The sequence below is a fragment of the Mauremys mutica genome, chromosome 1, assembly GCF_020497125.1.
Source record: "Mauremys mutica isolate MM-2020 ecotype Southern chromosome 1, ASM2049712v1, whole genome shotgun sequence".
Classification (NCBI taxonomy): Eukaryota; Metazoa; Chordata; order Testudines; family Geoemydidae; genus Mauremys; species Mauremys mutica.
This window is the reverse complement of record NC_059072.1, coordinates 115,741,715-115,762,440: the sequence shown is the minus strand read 5'-3', so window position 1 is coordinate 115,762,440 and position 20,726 is coordinate 115,741,715. Positions and strand designations below refer to the sequence as shown.

At 41.6% G+C, this 20,726-nt stretch overlaps 1 protein-coding gene across 9 annotated transcripts in view; it reads left to right on the top strand.

Moving 5' to 3' along the window:
* EPS8 (epidermal growth factor receptor pathway substrate 8) overlaps positions 1-20,726 on the top strand; it is a 212,708-nt gene that overhangs the window by 23,002 nt on the left and 168,980 nt on the right. For 4 of the 9 annotated variants that reach the window (XM_044992354.1, XM_044992400.1, XM_044992425.1 and 1 more), the window contains 2 exons: positions 1,959-2,063; positions 7,276-7,460. The exons of 2 other annotated variants lie outside the window; for them this stretch is intronic. The gene's annotated coding sequence lies outside the window, so the exon portion shown is untranslated. Of the gene's footprint in view, positions 1-1,958; positions 2,064-7,275; positions 7,461-13,592; positions 13,678-20,726 lie in introns of all 9 variants that reach the window. 3 more of the 9 variants (XM_044992386.1, XM_044992365.1, XM_044992391.1) reach the window with 2 other exon arrangements.

Here is a 20,726-nt window from a genome sequence, read left to right as displayed (position 1 = left end):
GTCCATGAGTATTTTACAGTCTAAATAGACAATATCTGGGAGGCTGTAAAATGACTTTATTTTAGGGCCAGATTCAAAGGATACTCGGTGCCTTGCTTAGAAGTTGTTTAAATTTGTTTAAAAAGGGCTGGTGGCATTATTTGCCTGTTTGGATTTCAGGAAGGACAGATTTGAATTGTGTGAGTGGACACAAGGAATAGGCAGTTCCGGATGGAGGGTATGTTACGGAAGGAATTAAGCCTAAATTTTCAAGAGTGACTAGTGATTATCAGTGCCAGTTTTGAGATAGCTAACTTGAGACATGTCAAACGAGTCTGATTTTCAGAGAGTGAGTGTTCAGCTCTCTCAAGGCATCTTGATGTTTAGGTCACAGATTTGAGGCACCCAAAATCCATTCTTTAAAACATAGACCTTTAGTTGTAAGCTGTTCAGGGCAAGGACCATGTGTTCCAGTGCATTTGTACAGTACCTAGCACAGTGGAGCTCAGATCCCAATTAGGACCTGTGGGCACCACTGTAACACAAATAAATAATACGGTGAATGGAAAAGGGTGTTAAGATGAGAATGCGAGGAAGAAATGGAGATATTTTTTTTTACTTCAATAGAGTTCACTGTCTAGCTGAAATTTTATATTTGCCATGAAAGGAGATGCCATCTGGAAAGCTGCAATATGCAGAAGCATGTTGGGTGTTTGGCAGTTAGTTATACTTCCATTTTTTATATTTATCTTAAAGCATTCCTTGAACCAAGATTTATTTTTTTTTTCTAAAATACATAAGTGCAAGCCCAGAACTCCTTCTTCAATGTGAGTGGGAACATTTTGATCAGTCTGTAATGGCCAAGGCAGTGAGAGTAGTGAGGTGAACTGAATTGTTAATATGTTTAAGGCTGTGAAAGTGATCTTACAAAAGCTATAATACTCAAAGCTGTTGATGACACTTCATTCCTAAATTAGGGCATGGTCTTGTTGCCTATAGTTGGAGAGCATACCCTCTGAAATTCCTCTGTCTTGTCGATTTGCTATTATTTATGATCTGATACTTGTTGGACCTTTAGAACACAGATCAAACCTCAGCAATAATGTAATGCTCTGGTTTGAAACAATGACAGCTAGGAAAGAATCAGATAGTGACCTACACTTTATCTCTAAAGGAGATAGTAATTGCTAGGTCAAGCTTGAGGTTATTAATGGATCATTGTGGGAACTGCACTGTCTCCCTGCAATACATTTACTCCTTTTGATAATGAATTTAAGAGCTGCCACCATCTGTTTAACTATGTACCTTTTTAAAGTAAAATTATAATCCTGCTAACCTCTGATCCACCCAGTTCAGAAGCTGTCTGTTCCTGTCTTGACAGATGGATCTTCTAGGAGGAATAGAGAATTTTAGAGGTTTTTCCTTTTCCAGGAAAGTGTGTGTGTGTGTGTGTGTGTGTGGGGGGGGGGGTTTAAAAAAAAAAAAAAAAAGAGAGAAACCCTCAGTCATTTGGTCATAGTTTGCACAGCTTCTTTTCTGTTTGCAGCGATAACACAAATCTCTTGCGTTTATATAGCTCCTTTCATCCCAATGGATACTAAAACTCTTTATAAACATACACACATACAAATCAGTTTCCTCCATCAGTGGAATGAACTGGCTCTGAACAGATCACAGAAGCCTTACACATCAGTTTTGGATGGAAAGTGAAGGAAAATGCTGCATCAACTGGAAAATGAATGAGGAATTTTTAAAAGGCTGAATGTAAATGTCCTAGGTGAAGTTTGGTTGGGGCACCTGTACTTCACTCCCCGACCCCAAATCTAGATTATAGCAAGTGGCCAGGGGTTCACTTAAATAATTTCCAAAAGATAGCACCTTCTGTAGCTCATTGCATTTCACCTTCACAGTACAGCGGCTCAGACACAAACTGAAAAGGGTCACTGATTAAAACACGAATGCTGATTTTTTTCATACAGTATCCCGGGCTTTCCTTGTTCGTCTCTTGTCCCATATTGACCAGATCTGATCCTGCTTTAGCTGGAGATCTGCTAAGATCACAACCCACGGTTGCATTGCTGCAGGTAATTAATCTACATAGGTGGTGTTAGTAAATTAAATGTTATATGATTGGTTGTTGAGGGGAAAAAACGTTAAGTAGGGCTCTGGTTTTGTCTAACAGAGAAATGCAGCATCACAGGCTTGGTTTACCCTTCCAATGGAAAGTCTCCTTTTCTCCATGATGGCAGCCTGTCCAGTTGACCGGGAGCCTCGCTTTTTTGAATGTTTCTCTGTCCTGAGTCCTTTCCTGACCCACAGAAAAAGAGGGGCCCATAAGTAGGAAGCGCTTCCCTGGTTCACGCAGATTTAATAGTTTTGTCCCAAGTACCTATAAAATAAAGCCTAGGTGAGCAATGTCACGTTCATGCCGTTCGGTACCTCTTGCTCTTACAGTTAAAGCAACATAGTTCTCAGGAGGCCCTGAGAGGAAAGTTGTGTTGTCAGTCACCATAACATTTTCCACTTGGGACTTGCCTTAGGCAGGCATATTGCATCTAGCTTTCCAGTTCCTTTAAAGCGTGGGGACCTCTCTTCAAATTGCATTAAAACTGTAAAATATTTTAAATACCAACTATAAGAAATGCCCAGTTAGGTGTATTGAAACAATAATTTACTTCACCCCTTGTCCCCCAATATACAGCCCTTTCCTCCACTTTCTGGTTGAATCAGGGAGTGGAGCCACAGTGGGAAGGGATAGCTCAGTGGTTTGAGCATTGGCCTGCTAAACCCAGGGTTGTGAGTTCAATCCTTGAGGGGGCCATTTAGGGATCTGGGGCAAAATCAGTACTTGGTTCTGCTAGTGAAGGCAGGGGGCTGGACTCGATGACCGTTCGAGGTCCCTTCCAGTTCTAGGAGATTGGTATATCTCCAATTATTACCTTATTACCTTTGACATCTGACTAACTCCTCAAAGCGGTATCAAGTACCTGGCTGTGACTCTGCCTGGAAAGAGACCAGTTTCTTCTCCTCCTCCTCCAGGGAAGTAGCGGTGGGAGAGTTTTAACCCTTAAAGTCTGACCACTTGGGAAGGGAGTTTATCCTGAGCAAGTTGCACCTGCATCTGAAGAGCTGTATGGGAATGGGGGAAAATTTTTCCTCACTTGTGAGTGGATCTTGGATTGCTGCCAGATTTTGCCACCTTATTCTGCTGAGGTTGGCTTTGAGCAGTAAGATCTTGCTCAGCTCTTCCTTTCCTTAGTGGAGAATCATGCAGCTCCCCAGCTGCTGCTTTTTTTTTTTTTTTTTTCCTTCCTACACCAGATGCCCATGTAGGAGAGGAGGAAGTCAGAACCGCACACTGTAGCCTTCAGCAAGTAAATAGCTGAGCCAGGGCTCTAAAGAACTACAGCTAGGAGGATAAGGAGGTAACATCTGGGAAAAGTCTAGCTGCTGTTGGAGGGGAAGGCACTTCCTTCTCTATTGTGCCTCTCACCCCCCCACCCCTCCCACAAAAAACAGACAGCTGCAGATCCTCTGTCTCCCTTCTGCTGTTCTGTGCTATTTCATGGTATCACTTCTGTCCCTAAGGGTACATCCAGACTACCCGCCGTATCGGTGGATAGCAATCGATTTTTCGGGGGTCGATATATCGCATCTCATCTAGATGTGATATATCGATCCCCGAATGCGCTCCTGTCGACTCTGGAACTCCACCGGAATGTGCAGCGGTAGCGGAGTCGACACGGGGAGCCGCGGACGTCGATCCCGCGTCGTGAGGACCTGAGGTAAATTGATCTAAGATACTTCGACTTCAGCTACGCTATTCACGTAGCTGAAGTTGCGTATCTTAGATTGATTACCGCCCTCCCCACCCCAGTGTAGACCAGCCCTAAGTACCTGATGGCTAAAGGTCTCTTCCCAGCTTGCTTTCTGGAGGTTAGACCTTGTTGGTCTGTAGTCAGAACCCCACGCTCATGCCTCATTTTACTCTGGGCTGCAATTGATAAAACAGTTCTTTAATGTTTTGTCACGTTCCACACAAATAATTGAATAGAAACAGAAGGAACGAACCAGTTACTTTAAGAAAAAAAAAAAGGGGGGGGCGGGAAAGAAGAAATCTTATTCAAGGGAGTAAGTTGTTATACCCAAATATATTAATCCTCCTACTGCATCTGATTAATGAAAGTAATTCCCTCCTTCCATTTTGCATTTATTACGTAGCTGTGATCTAAAAGAGGCTAGTGTCTTCCATGCACAAGATCATGACCACTACTGTCTACCTTTGTTATGTTTTAGGTGTTTAAGATGTTGCTAGTTTTATTTCAGATGATAATTCAACATTAATATTATGGTAACACCGGTGGGGGAGGGGGAAAACTAGTTTGGGATCCAACAGCACTGTATAGAGTAAATGACCATCCCTGTCCTATTTCATGGAAAACAAGTTCAGTTTATCACTGTTCCCAGCTGCATTGAATTATTGATTTTTTACAATTGAACTAAAGGGTTTAACGCCATCTGCAAACTGTTGGGTGTGACCTGTTTCCATCTACATGCCAGAGTGTATATTTGCGGTGAGGGTTAGGGGTTTCACTTCCTGGTCTCCTAATTGCAGATTGATTATTATTATTTTTTTTTTGTCCATGCTATTTCTGGCAAGATTTGCATGGACCAATTGATAGTGCCAAACAGTTCCTGTGTTTTTTAATGCCAAGAACTGTTACATCTCCCTCAGTACAGTACATCTGTGCAAAGTATTTTTACTAACTACAGGATAATTGGTAATTTAAATACAGTGTGCTCATTTTCCCATGTGAGGAATGGGAATTTGCAGACAAAGTAGCAGAAAAGTGAAATGGATGCTTATTAGTCTAGTCTTCTGTTCTTGATTTTTGCACTCTGGAGACTTTTTTGAAACAAGATATCATTTGAGTTTTATAGCATTTTCATTTAATTCCGTAACATTTTGGTGCGAAGTTTCACCATTACTCTATTACTGGTGGCAGAAACAGCAGTGGAGCACGAATGGGAGAGGAAGGCACAGGCCTTGGTATGACAACACAGTGATGCAGTGTTTTTTGTCCCCCATTTTCAGTATCACTCCCACCATTGTCAAAACTGGTGAAGCCGCACCACTGGTTGTGCAAACATGAGAAATTTTCCCCTCCCCCTTCCCCTCAAATGCTTGCGTAGAATGGCCCTAATGAGTCAACCACTTAAATTCTAATTTCTATAAATATATTTTCTTCAAGTCCAACTTTTCTGCACGGAGAGACTCTATGCTGCTGCTGTTTGCTTTGCTGACCATAGGGAATGTTTTAATGCCACCACTTATACTAGGTGAGCTGGTGAAACGAATTGGCCAGGTCACTACTAGTAAATATTTGCATGATTACTTTTTGTTTGAATAAATGTAGCTGTTTAAGGCCAAGAATTCATGTATTTGGACATTCTGTCTAGAGTGACCAAATACATCTTCTGAAATAAGATAGGTAAAGGCTGCATAGCATGTGTGTTCAACTGACTACTATGCATTTATGGTTGCCAACGCTCCAGGATTGTCCTAGAGTCTCCAGTAATTAAAGATTAATCTTTAATTAAAGATTGTCATGTGATGAAATCTCCAGGAATTCATCTAAACAAAGCTGGCAGTCCTATGTGCATTTAAGTTTATTTCTTATAGAGACAGGCTTGGAATGTGGAGATCTTGGTAAATGTAATTTTTCTGGGATAATGGAGTAAATTGGCATGTAGCCCTGCCATGTCATGCTTAGTTGAGATCCTGAGGCAATATTTAGTGTAATGGATTAAACAATGCTTCACTTCACACAGTAATCTGTTATACAGAAAGATACGTTTATGGTTTTCAAAATAAAGACTCTTTTCACTGTGAATTTAGCTAGTATTCTATTAATTGTTTGCACAGAAGTATAGCTAGTTCAATTTTAGTCCTTTAGCTTGTCCCAGGACTCCCATAAATAAACATTTGTTTTTTGTTTTTTGTAAGAATATTCTCCTTAAGGAGTGCAGACTTTAAGCCATAGCATTTACCAAAAGAATTGAGCTACAGAAGCTTTAAAGACTAGATTTTTAATTTAGAAAGTGGGCATGCATAGCCAACATTTTTTAAGAACCAGTAAGTCAGGCAGGTAATCTTGGATCAGTTAAGCTTATGGTTAAACAAAAATTAATTGAGTTCAAGAGCAGGAGGGACCATTTTATGGATGTCATCTTGTGCTTTTAAATTTCTTTAAATTTTCACCTACTATCCATTTTCCAGAGGGAAGCTCAACTCTCTAGACTTTCAGTAATCGTCTGGGTACTTCTGTTTCTTTTTAAATTAGAGAGTACCACCAATGTTTTTCGCCTCAGCTATCTGAAAGCTCACATGATAAGCCTTTGTTATGGTGCATGAAGTATAACTCTATTTTGACCAGATGATTAAACATTTGCAACTCAAATATTTGATATTAGAAACAAAATTACAACAACACATACTCCCATGAAGTTGAGTGTTAAAGGGGAACAGGAAGATAGGGTGGCTGTAACCCATGATTCTGTAGGTTTCTTAGGTTGGCTTAAAATGACCACTTATGAATGCTTACATGTGTTACCTTTTAAACTCTGCAGAGTTCTTCAGTCTCCTGTGGTAACCTTCAGAATTGTATGCTATATTCTATTTATATAAAATAATCATTAAACCTTTGCCTTATCTTTCTGAAAAGATTAGTCTTTTGGCTATTGGCTTCCAAGATAAAAATTTCTTTTGGTTTAATGATAATTAGTCTAAGTCACCCTTTGACTTCATTGGATGAGTGGGCTGGAGGATATGGGTGTTCTTCGCAATTCTTAGGGGAGTGATATTGGCCTGATCCATAGTAGAGATTATTGAGATTGTTTCGTATTAGTTCTTTGAAGTGCACAAATAGATATTCCCCAAACAGCCTTTTGCGTGTAATTAGCATACCTGTACTTCATCCCCCACCCACTTCTAGAATTTCTCTGGTTCTTTTCTACACACCGATCATGAACATTTGCCTGAATCAGAGGTGGTTCGTACAATGCTGTCAAACCTGCAGGTGCAGGGCACACCCTCAATCCCAGATCATGGGGGCACCACCACATTCAGGACAAGCTGAAGTGCTAGTGTGATATTTACTGCTCATACTTAGTGCTGTGTGGTGTGGCATAAGCGACATTTTGTGCTAAGACTTTGGTGACAATAACTTGAGGAATGAGGATGTCTCCTCCTTTATCCTGGCCTTGGCTCAGCCCTGTTCTCTCTCCTGTTTACAGAAAACTTCATTCCACTGTCCTCCCACAACAAATAAACCAGTTTGGGACACGTTGGCTATTCTCCCTGCAAACCTCATGAAGTTGAACTTTCCCACCCAGCTGGTATAACACAAGAGTTTGCGGCTGGTGAGGTGCAGAGGAGGTGTATACTGGATGCAAGCTAATGACTTTGCAGGGCGTATCAGGTTAGTGTGATGAATTTGGGCTATCTTGGTACAGCTTATGAATTTTGATATTGTGAAGTTGTAACGCAGAAGATTTGCATAATACAAGTGCCTATATCTATGTGGATCCACCATGGCTGAGAGGTCCTGTGGCATTTACACCCCAGAGAGGTACAATGGGAAATACTTAAGGTAAACGTTGGCACTTAAACCTCAGAAAAAGTTATGCTAAAAAAATAAAAAGCAGCTGTGTCATTAGAAAAATTAGTTTAGCTGATTCCTCTGAAGGGATGGGAGAAGATAGGAGCAATGGAAAGTTGCCAGGAGGAGAACAAAAGAGTCCAGGTGACCAGGAGGGTTTTAAAATAAAGAAGCACACAGGAACAGGGCCGGGGGCCAGATAGGAAAAGGAAGCCTAGGGTAAGAGGGGCAAGATCACAGAAACTGAATGAGGGGCTCCATGAGGGAGATATCACCCAGCATGTAGCAGGGGGACCTGCCCTCTTTCCTGACTCCAGTGTTGCCGCAAGAGACTGTGACCCCAGGCCAAAGAATTTCTTGGAGTGATGAGACAGAGGCAGGGACATGTATTGAGTGTGTGTTTGTTCTATGTGATCTGTACTCTCCTGTGCTTAAGCTAATTAAGAAATAAAAGAGCATAAAGATGTTAGACTGTGCAAAGGGTGTGTGTGTTGACTGTGTCATCACTGCTGCATGCCCCTGAGAGAAGTAAACTGTTAAACTTCACACCTTTGGGGGGTGGAATTCTGGGAGAGGGGTGTGCTTCAGTAACTGGGGTATCTTGGGGCAGGGAGAAGGGTCAGTGCTGGTCTTGGGGGCTTAGGGCAAGTGGGCTGAAGAGGCCCATTTCTGAGAAGGAGCAATAGACTGTAAATCAGTGCCCAGGAAATGTGCCAGAGAAACCAAGAAAGGAACTAGTGCTACCGCCTGCTGAGTCTCTAGAAGTTTAACATGCACTTTTGGGAATCCAGAGCGCACAGGCTTGGATTCCCTTCACAGCAAGAAGGAGTGCTTGGGTAGGTTCTGTAACTGGCGGTTTGAACCAACCTTGCTCTGAACGGTTCAAAAATCTGTTCTTGAATTTTACTTGAAGCCCTGGTATGTGCACCTACAGAAGATGCATTTGGTGGTACTCACATTGTCATCATTTCCATTACAACCTGCTAATTTTAGTTTTATAACTTGGCCCTATATTTTTGCTCCAAGCTGAAATTTGGCATAGAACCCATCAGGCCATGATGAGCTGAATTCTTAACCATATTTTCTTTGAGTTTTGTAACTAAAGATACTGCTTAAAAAAGTGCAAATAAAGAGAATTTTTGTGACTTCAGCTATAAAAATAGCATTGAATTTGTTTGTAAAGCTAAAGTAATGCTCATAATTTGTTAATGGGTGAGGTGCTGCTTTTTTAAAGTACAGCTCAGATAGCGAGATGTGTTAAAGTGCAACAAGCAAAGCATTTGATTCACAAGCATTTAGAATTCAAATTTCCTGAGCATTCTCAATGATGACCTGTATAGTCACACTGGTTAATGCACTACTAGAAGACTCTCAGATACTATGGTGATGAGCACAGTATAACAACCAATATAGAATAGACTGTTTAATATAGACCCTAATCCTGCAATGAGGTGCATGTAGGTGAATTTCTGCACCCACATGTGGCTCATTGCAGAAACAGGGCCTTAGAGCAGCAGACTAAGAGGCGACTTGGCAGAAGTATACAAAATAATGAATAATATCAAGGTGAATTTGGGTATGCTTTCCTCATCCTGGCTTGTAATACAGGGACAATGGGATGTCCAGTGAAGTTGCAATGTAGCACACTTACAACTGATATGAAGGAAATTCCTTATTTTAATACACCACATAATTAACTTGCAGAAATCCTTGGTACAAGATATCATTGAAACCAAGTACTTAATAGGATTTACAAAAGGATTATGCATTTATATGGATAGTAAGAACATCTACAGGTACATTAGGATTTTTCTTTTAAGAATGGACCTTAATGAGTGAGCACATAAGCCAACCACTAGCCAATGGAGGGGAAGGGGCTAGGAAGAAACTTCCTTTGGACATGTTATTTCATAATTGTCAACAATAGGGCTTCTTGCAGCATTTTTTGGAATTCTCTAGCCCAGGGGTAGGCAACCTATGGCATGGGTGCCGAAGGCGGCACGCGAGCTGATTTTTCAGTGGTTCTCACACTGCCTGGGTCCTGGCCACCGGTCCGGGGGGCTCTGCATTTTAATTTTATTTTAAATCATAGAATCTCAGGGTTGGAAGGGACCTCAGGAGGTCATCTAGTCCAACCCCCTGCTCAAAGCAGGACCAAACCCAACTAAATCATCCCAGCCAGGGCTTTGTCAAGCCTGACCTTAAAAACCTCTAAGGAAGGAGATTCCACCACCTCCCTAGGTAACCCATTCCAGTTCTTCACCACCCTACTAGTGAAAAAGTTTTTCCTAATATCCAACCTAAACCTCCCCCTCTGCAACTTGAGACCATTACTCCTTGTTCTGTCATCTGCTACCACTGAGAACAGTCTAGATCCATCCTCTTTGGAACCCCCTTTCAGGTAGTTGAAAGCAGCTATCAAATCCCCCCTCATTCTTCTCTTCTGCAGACTAAACAATCCCAGTTCCCTCAGCCTCTCCTCATAAGTCATGTGCTCCAGCCCCCTAATCATTTTTGTTGCCCTCCGCTGGACTCTTTCCAATTTATCCACATCCTTCTTGTAGTGTGGGGCCCAAAATTGGACACAGTACTCCAAATGAGGCCTCACCAGTGCTGAATAGAGGGGAATGATCACATCCCTCGATCTGCTGGTAATGCCCCTACTTATACAACCCAAAATGCCATTAGCCTTCTTGGCAACAAGGGCACACTGTTCACTCATATTCAGCTTTTCGTCCACCGTAACCCTTAGGTCCTTTTCTGCAGAACTTCTGCCCAGCCGTTCGGTCCCTAGTCTGTAGCAGTGCATAGGATTCTTCCGTCCTAAGTGCAGGACTCTGCACTTGTCCTTGTTGAACCTCATCAGGTTTCTTTTGGCCCAATCCTCTAATTTGTCTAGGTCCCTCTGTATCCTATCCCTACCCTCCAGCGTATCAACCACTCCTCCCAGTTTAGTGTCCTCTGCAAACTTGCTAAGGGTGCGGTCCACACCATCCTCCAGATCGTTAATGAAGATATTGAATAAAACCGGCCCCAGCACCGACCCTTGGGGCACTCCACTTGATACCGGCTGCCAACTAGACATAGAACCATTGATCACTACCCGTTGAGCCTGACCAACTAGCCAGTTTTCTATCCACCTTACCGTCCATTCATCCAGCCCATACTTCTTTAACTTGCTGGCAAGAATACTGTGGGAGACTGTATCAAAAGCTTTACTAAAGTCCAGAAATAGCACATCCACTGCTTTCCCCTCATCCACAGAGCCGGTTATCTCATCATAGAAGGCAATTAAGTTAGTCAGGCATGACTTGCCCTTGGTGAATCCATGCTGACTGTTCCTGATCACTTTCCCCTCCTTTAAGTGGTTCAGAATTGATTCCTTGAGGACCTGTTCCAAGATTTTTCCAGCGACTGAGGTGAGACTGACTGGCCTGTAGTTCCCTGGATCTTCCTTCTTCCCTTTTTTAAAGATGGGCACTACATTAGCTTTTTTCCAGTCATCCGGGACCTCCCCCGATCACCATGATTTTTCAAAGGTAATGGCCAATGGCTCTGCAATCTCATCGGCCAACTCCTTTAGCACCCTCGGATGCAGCGCATCCGGCTCCATGGACTTGTGCTCGTCCAGCTTTTCTAAATAGCCCCGAACTACTTCTTTCTCCACAGAGAGCTGGTCACTTCCTCCCCATACTGTGCTGCAGAGTGCAGCTGTCTGGGAGCTGACCTTGTCTGTGAAGACAGAGGCAAAAAAAGCATTGAGTACACTAGCTTTCTCCACATCCTCTGTCACTAGGTTCCCTCCCTCATTCAGCAAGGGGCCCACGCTTTCCTTGACTTTCTTCTTGTTGCTGACATACCTGAAGAAACCCTTCTTGTTACTCCTAACATCTCCGGCTAGCTGCAACTCCAAGTGTGATTTGGCCTTCCTAATTTCACTCCTGCATGCCTGAGCAATACTTTTATACTCCTCCCTGGTTATTTGTCCAATCTTCTACTTCTTGTAAGCTGTTTTTTTGTGTTTAAGACGAGCAAGGATTTCACTGTTGAGCCAAGCTGGTCGCCTGCCATATTTACTTTTCTTCCTACACATCGGGACGGTTTGTTCCTGCAACCTCAATAAGGTTTCTTTAAAATACAGCCAGCTTTCCTCGACTCATTTCCTCATCATGTTATTCTCCCAGGGGACCTTGCCCATCAGTTCCCTGAGGGAGTCGAAGTCTGCTTTTCTGAAGTCCAGGGTCTCTGTTCTACTGCTCTCCTTTCTTCCTTGTGTCAGGATCCTGAACTCGACCATCTCATGGTCACTGCCTCCCAGGTTCCCATCCACTATTGCTTCCTCTACTATTTCTTCCCTGTTTGTGAGCAGCAGGTCAAGAAGAGCTTTTTTCCCTAGTTGGTTCCTCCAGTACTTGCACCAGGAAATTGTCCCCTACACTTTCCAGAAACTTCCTGGATTGTCTGTGCATTGCTGTATTGCTCTCCCAGCAGATATCGGGGGTGATTAAAGTCACCCATGAGAACCAGGGCCTGTGATCTAGGAACTTCTGTTAGTTGCTGGAAGAAAGCCTCGTCCACCTCATCCCCCTGGTCTGGTGGTCTGTAGCAGACTCCCACCATGACATTACCTTTGTTGCTCATACTTCTAAATTTAATCCAGAGACTCTCAGGTTTTTCTGCAGTTTCATACCGGAGCTCTGAGCAGTCATACTGCTCTCTTACATACAACGCCACTCCCCCACCTTTTCTGCCCCGCCTATCCTTCCTGAACAGTTTATATCCATCCATGACAGTACTCCAATCATGTGAGTTATCCCACCAAGTCTCTGTTATTCCAATTACATCATAATTCCTTGACTGTGCCAGGACTTCTAGTTCTCCCTGCTTGTTCCCCAGGCTTCTTGCATTTGTGTATAGGCACTTAAGATAACTTGCTGATTGTTCCGCTTTCTCGGTCTGAGACAGGAGTCCTCCCCTCTTGCAGTCTCCTGCTTGTGCTTTCTCCCAGTATCCCACTTCCCCACTTACCTCGGGGCTTCTTAAAAATGAAGCTTCTTAAACATTTTAAAAGCCTTATTTACTTTACAAACAACAGTAGTTTAGTTATATATTATAGACTTATAGAAAGAGACCTTCTAAAACTGTTAACATGTATTACCGGCACGCGAAACCTTAAATTAGAGTGAATTAATGAAGATTTGGCACACCACTTCTGAAAGGTTACTGATCCCTGCTCTAGCCTTTATTAGATACAGGATATTGGACCAGATAGACCACTGGTCTTATTGAATCTGACAATTCTTTTAGTCCTACTTGCTCATATCTGAGGTGGAGGAGCAGGAAATCTCGCCCTAGGACTCTCAATGCATTCAAAGAGAGGCAGCATTCAGAGTCATGCTCTACATCAGACTGATACTCCTGCTGGCAAATATCAGCACAATGACAACTTTCATTGAGAAATCCTTCACTATAGAGCAGTGGTTCTCAACTTGCTTACCATTGTGGGCTGCATATAAAGCTCTCTGTGTTTTATGTGGGTTGCATCCATGCAATATATATACTACTTGTATGGTCCTGAGGATGTTACATGGGCTGCAGCTGTGTGCTGATTGGACCGCAAGCAGCCTGCAGGCTGTGGGTTGAGAACCACTGTTCTAGAGGAAGGGAAATGGTGACAAGTGCAAGCAAAAGTGTGTGTTTTGGTTTTGTAATCTTTTTCATCTATATGATTTTATATGGTCAATATGTGAATATCATATTAAACATTGCAGTTTGCCTTGCCTGACTTAATGGTTTAAAGGAAAGAAATGATCCATTATGCCCCTGTTGCTAAAGAGCACACAACTACATTGAGATGAGCTACATAACACATACCTTTTCCCCTGCTGCAGCAGTATTAACCTACAACAAAACTTTCGGATGTTTTCAATTCTGCTAACCCATTAATAACAGGGCTCAAACAGATGATGATGATGTGTCTGTAGTATCCTGGGACCAACACAGCTACAACAGTATGGCAACCACACAAGTTGATGAGGTACTGTAATATCCATGATGCATCATACATTGAGTACTATGCCACAGATTTTCTTAAGTGAGTGGAGCTATTGGGTTACACAACAGATTGCCTAGATTGAGAGCGGAAACTCTGTTGCATTGACCTTCAACATTAGAATTGACAAGGTTCTGGAAAACATACTCTAGGGAGCTATCTTGCTTAGATCTAGTCTATCTCATCCACGATCAGATTTAAATTATTCTAATCCAGCAAAGATAGGAAATATTCTTTAAAAAAGTCTGAAGATAACCTGAAAATCTGAACACTGAAGTTCATATAATTTTATAATGTGGTTATACAAGATTCTTTGGGACACATTAGTAACTACTGATTAAAAGCGACTGCTTTATTGTTGAACATAAGCAATATGAATTGATGTGGCTGAGTGGCTAAAACAGAATAACAAAATTGATGTACGAGTTTAATAAAAGATTTAGATGTTTCAAAGGTCATGTAGCACTTTCTCGTTCTGCTTTAAATAAATATTTCATGAAAGAAGTATTGATACAGTTTGGAATTACCTTTTTGATTGTCACTATAAAAAAACCCACTCTTCAGCTACTAAGATTAAATTACTGAGACTACAAGTTAGTTTGTAGCAACAATAATACATACTTAAAATAATTTCTATTATTGTGGTGTCCATGATGTGCTAGGAATTCCTCCTCCTCCCAAAATACAAAGCAACAAAGAGTCCTGTGGCACTTAAAGACTAACAGATGTATTGGAGCATGCGTCTGACAAAGTGGGCATTCACCCACGAAAGCTTATGCTCCAATACATCTGTTAGCCTTTAAGGTGCCACAGGACTCTTTCTTGCTTTTTACAGATGCAAACTAACACGGCTACCCCTCTGATACTTATTATTATTATAATAATAGGAGATGTACTTATCTCCTAGAACTGGAAGGGATCTTGAAAGGTCATCGAGTCCAGCCCCCTGCCTTTACTAGCAGGACCAAGTACTTTGATTTTTGCCCCAGATCCTAAGTGGCCCCCTCAAGGATTGAACTCGCAACCCTGGGTTTAGCAGGCCAATGCTCAAACCACTGAGCTATCCCTCCTCCCCCATGTACTTGCCCCCAAATACAGTAACTCCTCTCTTAACGTTGTAGTTATGTTCCTGAAAAATGCTACTTTAAGTGAAACGATGTTAAGCGAATCCAATTTCCCCATAAGAATTAATGTAAATGAGGGTGTTAGGTTCCAGGGAAATTTTTTTCACCAGACAAAAAACTATATATACACGTACTATAAGTTTTAAACAGACAATTTAATACTGGTACACAGTGATAATGATTGTGAAGCTTGGTTGAGGTGGAGGAATCAGAGGGTGGGATATTTTCCCAGGGAATGCCTTACTGCTAAATGAACTAGCAATTGACTGAGCCCTCAAGGGTTAAGTCTCTCACTCTACAAGGTAGCAGGAAAGGAGGGAGGGCAGACAGAGAGAGACAGACACGCACCCTGTGTATGAGAGAGAAAAATGCGCATTTGCCCTTTAAGTAGCTGACCTCAGGCTTAAGTACACTGCCTTGTTAATTAAATCAGCTTGCTGAGACCTGAGACTGCAGCTACCTGTGTCCCCCCTGCTCTATGGAAGATGGGGTAAGCGGGGTGCAGAAGCAGGGGGGAGGGGGAGACACCCTGACATTAGCCTCTTTCTTCCCCCCTCCCCTGTACAGCAAGCAGGAGTTTCTGGGAGCAGCTCCAAGGCAGAGGGCAGGAGCAGCACATGGCAGTGCGGGGAGGGACAGCTACTGCACAGGGAACTTAAGGGAATGGCGAGCTGATGGGGGCGGGGGGAGGGCTGCTGGTCCACCCTGGTTCCAAGCCCCCACCAGCTAGCTGCAAGGGGCTGCTCTTCCTGCAAGCAGTGGACAAAACAGGTAGCTGCCAAACACGTTAGAAGGGAGCATTTCACAACTTTAAATGAGCATGTTCCCTAATTGATCAGCAATTTAACATCGAAACAACATTAACCGGGACGACTTTAAGTGAGGAGTTCCTGTATAGGAAAATGGAGTGAATGCTTAATTTCTACCCCATTATTCCAGCCCAGGAACTTGTACCTGAAGAAGTCATTTTCAAGGGCAGGCCAACCTCTGTTTTTCTTTACTTTGATGTAGAGTAAAGGTTCATGACCTGCCTCAACAATGGTGCAGTGGTTGTGTTCGACTAGATCATCCCTGTATCCACCTGACTTCCAAGGATTAAGCACTGTGGCCAAATAACTTTGCATTGTGGTTAGCAAACTAGGGCATGATCAAAACTATTAAGCACAGATACTTATGCAGTTTTAATTTATAGTTTGGTAAACAAATCTGCAGTGGGTATCCACCCACGAAAGCTCATGCTGCAAAACGTCTGTTAGTCTATAAGGTGCCACAGGATTCTTTGCTGCTTCTACAGAACCAGACTAACACGGCTACCCCTCTGATACTTGAAATCTGCAGTAATTCATCTTGTGCCTGAAATAGTTTCTGGGGCTGTCAAGCAATTTAAAAAAATCACAATTAATCACGCGATTAATCGCACTGCTAAAGAATAATAGGATACCATTTATTTAAATATTTTTGGATGTTTTCTACATTTTCAAATATATTGATTCAATTACCACACAGAATACAAAGTGTACAGTGCTCACTTTATATTACTATTTTTGATTACAAGTATTTGGACAGTAAAAGACAAGGAGTTGTATTAGGTAAATTAAAAAAATACAAGTACTGTAGTGAAATCTCCATCATGAAAGTTGAACTGACAAATGCAGAATTATGTACAAAAATGTTTTATTTTTGTGTAGTTTAATGTAAAACTTTAGACCCTACAAGTCCACTCAGTCCTACTTCTTGTTCAGCCAATCGCTTAGACAAACAAGTTTGTTTACATTTGCAGGAGATAATGCTGCCTGCTTCTTGTTTACAGTGTCACCTGAAAGTGACAACAGACGTTTGCATAGCATTGTTGTAGTCGGCATCACAAGAGATTTATGTGCCAGATGTGCTAAAGACTCATATGTCCCTTCATGCTTCAACCACTCTTCCAGAGGACATGCGTCCATGTCGATGATGGGTTCTGCTCGATAACGATCCAAAGCAGAGTGGACCGACGCACATTCATTTTCATCATCTGAGTCAGATGCCACCAGCAGAAGGTTGATTTTTCTTTTTTGGTGGTTCAGTTCTGTAGTTTCTGCATTGGAGTGTTGCTCTTTTAAGACTTCTGAAAGCATGCTCCACACCTCGTTCTTCTCAGATTTTAGAAGGCACTTCAGATTCTTACATCGAGTGCTGTAGCTATCTTTAAAAATCTCACATTGGTACCTTCTTTGTGTTTTGGCAAATCTGCAGTCAGTGTTCTTAAAATGAACAACATGTGCTGGGTTATCATCCGAGACTGCTATAACACGAACTATATGGCAGAATGCGGATAAAACAGAGCAGGAGACATACAATTCTTCCCCAAGGAGTTCAGTCACAAATTAAATTAATGCATTATTTTTTTAACAAGCATTGATCAGCATGGAAGCATGGTCCTCTGGAATGGTGACCAAAGCATGAAGGGGTATATGAATGTTTAGCATATCTGACACATAAATACCTTACAAAGCCGGTTACAAATTGACATACAAACTCCTGTTCTCACTGTCAGGTTACATTGTAAATAAGAAGCCGGCAGCATTATCTACCATGAATGTAAACAAACTTGTTTGTCTCAGTGATTGGTTGAACAAGGAGTAGGACTGAGTGGGCTTGTAGGCTCTAAAGGTTTACATTGTTTGTTTTTGTTTTCTGAGTGCAGAAAATCTACATTTGTGAATTGCACTTTCACAACAAAGAGATTGCACTTCAGTACTTGTATGAGGTGAATGGAAAAAATACTATTCATTTTTACAGTGCAAATATTTGTAATAAAAATAATATAAAGCGAGCACTGTAGACTTTGCATTATGTGTTGTAATTGAAATCAATATATTTGAAAATGTAGAAAAACATCCAAAATATTTATTAAATTTCAATTGGTATTCTATTGTTTACCAGCGCGATTAAAAGTGCGATAAATGTTTTTAATCATGATCAATATTTTTAGTTAATCGTGTGAGTTAACTCTGATTAATCGACAGCTCTAATAGTTTCCCTTCCCTCATCTATCTAGCGGCTTGCCTCTCCTTCACATTTCTTTTCCAAGCCCACCTTTTTAAGCAATTGATCCCTTTTTTTCCTTTCTCCTTATTAGTAATTTCCAGACCCTTATTCTCCTGAAGTGTTGCCTTTGTATGGTTTCTGTTTTAAACAGTGAAACAAGACTTTTTTTTAATCTGTTTGTGAATTATGATGTAAATGTGCTGCACTACTTAAATGTTTTTGTAACAATAATGAGCAGCAGTTGGTTTTAAATAGCTTTCATCATTTTCTGGGAGGCAATATCTGAACAGCAACTGCAACCAGAGAACTTCCCAGGGTGCAGTGGGAAGACTGGCTGGAACACCTTTCTCAGTGTTGGTAATCAGACTAGGATTACAGTACGTTGATATTAATCAGTTTTCAACATGCTACTTCTATGCTACTGAGAGAAATGTTAGTTTCTGTAGATGTTTACAGCTGATATGCAGCCTGACTCTTTCTAAACTCCCACTGATGATGATTAAAAAGAAACAAAAGGATGACTGTTGTGTTTTGCTGTCTCTGTGCTCATCTGTTCATCTGCTCCACTCCTGAAGAGCTGAAGTGCAACACCTGCTTTTTCTCCTGGTGAACAGGCACATTTATAGAGGTGAGAGCACTCTACAGCAAGGAGAGTGACGGTGCTGCTGTTCGACACAGGCTAGCGGCCACTCTTGTGAACCATTTGTTAGAAAAGGGAGTTGCATTTGTGTGTGTGGGGGGGGGGGGGTCTGGGCTGTGCAGAAGATATGGGAGGGTAAGTGAGGCTGGGGGACCAGAGGCATGAGATGGAGGGGGTTTCTTGATGGATAGAATTCTAGTGCTTCTGTTCACCAAGGCATTGCCATCTGAAGGACTCTTTCAGCGCTGCTGCTGCTTGTGTGCCTGAGAATGACAGCAGTGCCAGGGAAACCTTCCTTAAAGAATGAATTGATGAGACACCTCTCAACACAGTCACAGTTACTCCCATCATACATACCCTCCTTCAGTCTTGCACAGAGCCCTTCACATGGGAACCTGCTTTTATAATCCATCAGTACTTCCCAAAGAACTCGGAGAGACAATAGGATTATTAAGATGGCTACAACCTTTTTATCTCGTCTCGTGTGACTGTATAGAGGATTTATGCAGGTGGAAATTATGTGGGTATTATCTTCAGGATGTATCAATATCTTATTGTGCCACTTCTTACAACCTGTATTATTTCATTAAGCATGTACATTTTATAATAATTTTCATGGACAGATGGTCTTGCAGGAAAATTACACAATCTCTCTCTAAAGGGACATGATCACCATATAAGTAGTGTGTGTGTGTGTGTGTGTGAGAGAGAGAGAGAAAAGAGGGCGTGCTTTAGGGAACCTGTAAAGGTTTGACTGCCTTCTTTTAAAGTGACCTTCTTGTAAAACAAGGTTTATAAAACTTGAGACCCAACAGAAATGTTCCACAAATCTTTTTTAAAACAAACCTTTTAAAAAAATCATCAAGTGAATAAACCTTCTCCCTGCAGTGTCTCTAATTGAAACATAAACGGGGGAGGGAGGATAGCTCATTGGTTTGAGCATTGGCCTGATAAACCCAGGGTTGTGAGTTCAATCCTTGAGGGGGCCATTTAGGGAACTGGGGTGAAAATCTGTCTGGAGATTGGTCCTGCTTTGAGCAGCGGGTTGGACTAACTGACCTCCTGAGGTCCTTTCCAACCCTGATATTCTATGATTCTATGGGAATGTTGAGACCTGGAAAGTGAAACTGAGTTCATGTTCATGCTGGGAGATATGGGAAAAATAAATAAGGAAATAGTGATAAGCTCTTTAAAAATCAGTCTTAAGCTATGGAGTTGTTAGTAACATAAAATTTATGTTTCAGCATAAAAGCGAGGTTGACAATGCACCTTTAATTGCCCTATCACTTTTCTTTCATTGACTTTGAAAGAAAAAAACCCATAATTTCCCTCCCTAGTTCCTGGTGATACTTTCTTCTGGTCATTTAGTAACTTTTTTGCAATGTGAAAGCAGCAACAGCACCTTAAAATGATACTTTTATAGAACATAATCTTTCTGCATGCTGTTGACATCACCTTCACCTGAGACATTTTGTGTGATGGTTTCCATCTGTTTCTTTCACTTCCTGAACGTTCTTACATTGTGTATTCTTTACCCCTTTGTGATTTTTTGAGACCAACATTTCTATTGGTCTTAAGTTTTATAAACCCTGATTTTACGAGTCAACTTAAGTTGAATGTGTCACTTTAAAAGAGGGCAGTCAAACCTTTGTAGGATCCCTAAAGCATCTCTTTTCCCCCTCCCCCCCCCCGCATGATGATCATGTCTCTTTAGAGAGAGAGTGTGTAATTTTCCTGCAAGACCATCTGTCCAGGAAAATCATTATAAAATGTACATGGTTAATGATGAAATAATATAAGTTGTAAGAGGTGGCGCAATAGGATATTGATACGTTATGGCAAATATGGTTGCAGATATCAGTTGGGAAAACCCTCATTTATAGTATTTCTGGAGATTACGTTGCATTGTGTAGTGTAGTAGAATAGGCCTATTCTGTGAAACTTTGAAAACTTTCTCCCATAATGGCGGGGGGAGAGGAGGGTTGTACAAAAACCTTTAGATGTATCAAATATAAATAATGTAGCAGTAAGCACAGAAATATATTTGAAGTAATTGGTTATATTTTCTATTATTGTGTAACCCATGCTAGTCTACTCTGGCATCATGTCCCCCTCTAGTGAATAGGCCACATAGAATTTTCAGTCCACTATTGCTAGCAGACCTAGTCATTCAGTTCAAGAAGTGGAGACCCACCTAGTCTGTCCTCTTGTCTAATCTACTCGAGAAAGGCCTAACAAGA